Source organism: Schistocerca americana, chromosome 2 (genome assembly GCF_021461395.2).
Source record: "Schistocerca americana isolate TAMUIC-IGC-003095 chromosome 2, iqSchAmer2.1, whole genome shotgun sequence".
Taxonomy (NCBI): domain Eukaryota; kingdom Metazoa; phylum Arthropoda; class Insecta; order Orthoptera; family Acrididae; genus Schistocerca; species Schistocerca americana.
Window position 1 is genome coordinate 537,164,302 of NC_060120.1, and position 3,788 is coordinate 537,168,089.

Genomic DNA, 3,788 nt, shown 5'->3' on the forward strand with positions numbered 1-3,788 from the left:
CTTGGTTGCCACCAGCTTCAACCAGCCTCACCCAATCCATGGATCAGGGGCTTATTTGCACATTCAAGTCCCATTTTAGGGGATTACTGATTTAGTCTTTTATCCTTAGTGCTGAAGAAGCCGAAAGTGAATTTGCTCTTGCATGGTCATTTTCTGGCTTGGATGCAGTAAATTGTATGGGCTTGGCAGTAAGGGAAATAAAGCCCGAATCTGTTACCAAGTGCTTCAACAAACCGGATTTGGAGGTCAAGATGGTGTTGTCATTTAACGTCTTATAAAGTCATCAGACAATCAAAACAAGTTGCAAAACGATTTAGACAAGATATCTGTATGGTGCGGTAAGTAGCAATTGACTCTAAATTATGAAAAGTGTGAAGTCATCCACGTGAGAACCACAAGGAATCCGCTAAATTTCGGTTACACATAAATCAGACAAAACTAAAGACTGTAAATTCAACTAAATACTTTGGGATTACAATTACGAATTACTTAAGTCGGAACAATCACGCAGATAATGCTGTGGTTGAAACAAACCAAAGACTACTAATTATTGGCAGAACACTGGGACACTGCAACAGGTCTACTAAAGAGATTGCCTACACTACGCTTGTACGTCCTCTTCTGGAGCATTACTGTGCGGTGTGGGTCCCTCATCAAATAGGATCGACGGAGGACGTCGAAAAAATTCAAGGAAGTGCAGCTCGTTTTGTACTATCGCTATACAGGGGAGAGAGCGCCACGGATATGATACGTGGGGTTGCAATCATTAAAACAAAAGCATTTTTCGTTGCGGCGGGATCTTCTCAAGAAATTTCAATCACCAACTTTCTGCTCGAGGTGTGAAAATACTTTGTTGGTGCCTGTTTACATGGGGAAGGAATGATCTTCATAACAAAGTAAGAGAAATCAGAGCTCGCACAGAAAGATTTAAGCCACAGAAAGATTTAAGTGTTCGCTTTTCCAGCGCGTTGTTCGATAGTGGAACGGTAGAGAAATAGCTTGAAGCGGGTTCGATGAAACCTCTGCCAGATATTTAATTTTGATGTAACGTAATGTAATGTCATATTTAGCCTCTCCATCAAGTTAGGATGTCCTGCATGTGCCTGAAGTATCCTATTCATATTGCCACAGTTGTAAAATGCCTTCTGGTGTTAATGTTTCGAAAGGGCCTCCGTTTAGTGTATCCTTACAGTTTCGTTTTATTGCCTTTCTTTAACCAATACAGGGCACTTCATTTCCTGATTATAGTTCAATGGGATGGGGTAAAGCCCCATCTTATCAATCGGACCCTTTGGCCAGCGTTTCCTAATAAAGAACTTTTGAGTGAATACCTCGCCCTAGATAAAACATAGTTAGTGTAGTTCAAAAATTTCAAGAAATCAGCTCACATTCGTGAAAATATATCAGGTTATTCTAACTTAAGAAACTTTTCATTTTTTTGCTTTTACTCTGTAAGGTTTCGACAAGGTTTTGGTTAATATCTTCGGTGACATCTGTTTTCTGGGAACTGCGCCGTGGTCAAAGGTATATTTTAGTGCCTCCCCTGTTGTATGCGACATCCTCAGAGACAATTTTTCTCCATTATAAACAACTTTAAAAATGACATCATTGTGTAGTGCATTTTACAGAGCAGTTGACGTGCGTGAGTCACTCCTGACACGTTACAGTTTAACAATTTTAGTCGGTTAAGAATTTTCTTATTTGGAAAGGATACAAAACACAGGTTAACATTTAAATATGGACTTGTCCAAAACAGTGCTATGAGAATAGAGTTAACAAACGGCAGCTGCGGCCGATATTTTTGGAGTCTTGCCAGATGTTCATTAAGTTTCTGCCGGCCGCGGTGGTCTCGCGGTTCTAGGCGCGCAGTCCGGAACCGTGCGACAGCTACGGTCGCAGGTTCGAATCCTGCCTCGGGCATGGATGTGTGTGATGTCCTTAGGTTAGTTAGGTTTAAGTAGTTCTAAGTTCTAGGGGACTGACGACCACAGCAGTTGAGTCCCATAGTGCTCAGAGCCATTTGAACCATTAAGTTTCTATGAGGGAAAGCGAATGCAAGGTAGGGTCCATTAATCGTCGACAGTTCAAACGTAGGGCTAATAATGATACCGCTTTGGGAAATCATAGCGAGAAATGGGAGGGATCATCCTGTGCATTCAGTGTGCATGCCTGGAGGGCCTCATTCATACTGTTGAAGAGGCTATTACGACTGTAACCAGCTAGACTACGAGAGCCCACACTTGTGTCATAGGGATGAGAATTGTAAGGCCCCCATAAGTAGGTTAGGTTGTGAAACACATGAGACTGCTACACACGTAGCTGACTGTGAGTTGTGTACATACAAGTTCCTTTTAGGCGATCCTCCATCCAGTCCAGATAACAATAACTATAGGAGACCATAATGTATCAATGTAAGATCCAATAATCGCCCCCCCCCCCTCTCCCCGCCCTCGGTGAGAGTGCTAAAATCCTGAGAGATTAATTGTCGGAGCATTTATAACAAAGTGTCAGAGTTTCAGTCGCTCCTAAAAAGTAATGGAGCTCACATAACACTAAGTACAGAAAGCTGGTTAAGACCCAAAATTGATAGCTGCGAAATTTTCAGGGAATATCAAAGTGTATGTGCCAAAAGTATATGTTAATGAGAAATGTAGATGGTGTAGTTGTGAAAGTAGACAATGAACTGAAATTCACTAACACAGAAATTTAAGCTGGATGCAAAAACGTTTGAACAAGACTCAGTATCAAGGGTGAGCACAGACTTATAATTGGATCTTTACATCAACGACCATACGCACCCCTGATATAACTGAAAAATTAAGGGAAACCTCAGTTCGCTAAGACGTATGCTCCCTAATTATGCTATAATCATCAAAGGAAACTCTAATCATCCAACAATCAGTAGGGATAATTGTAGTCCTGTATGTGGTGCATTGGTAGGACATTCTTCGGAATAATACTAATGCCTTCCCTGAAAACTGAAAGAATGGAAACCTACAAACGAGAGAAGTTGTTGGAACTAATGACAACAAATAGACCTAATCTCTTCGAGGATGCCTACGTAGAAAGTGGCTTCAGTGGCCATATTTCAGTTGCAGCAAAATGAAAACAAAGAGCAACTAAAAAGATATATATGTTCAGCAAACTAGACAAAGAGGCAGTAGCATAATACCTCAATGAGGAACTTGAAGAACTTAACTCTGTACGGGAGACATGGAATAGATGCGTTTCAGGTGTAAAAGAATAGTTGACCATGCACTGGATAGATAAGTACCTAGAAGAATAGTTCATGATGAGAGAGACCCTTAAAGTTGTATAATCACTGTAATGAAACTTCTAAAGAAGCGAAGACTACCGCATAATATGTGTAAAACAGAGCGTAGGGCTGTAGATGCCGAGATGCTAAATTAATAAGTATTTGCTTGACAAGATCACAATGCATGAAGCCTTTAACGACTGCCGTAGAAGACTGTTACAGAAATATCTCTCAGACATCCCAAAGAAATTATAGTATCATAAAGGGTGTTAGTGACACCTACGTTAGTGTCCAGACAGTCATGATACAGGGACTAATATTAAGAGCAGTAAGAAGTCAAAAGTAGAAATTCTTAAACACAATTACAAAATTCCTTTCTTTATAATGGATGATCCAGTTTAATTCTCGCAAAACTGTTAAGATGAATGAAATAGGTATAAGAGTCAGTGAAACAGCTGAAACTGACAAAATTAAACAAATCCCCAGGTCACGATGGTTCCCACTCAGATTTTATACAGAATTTGCGCCGACT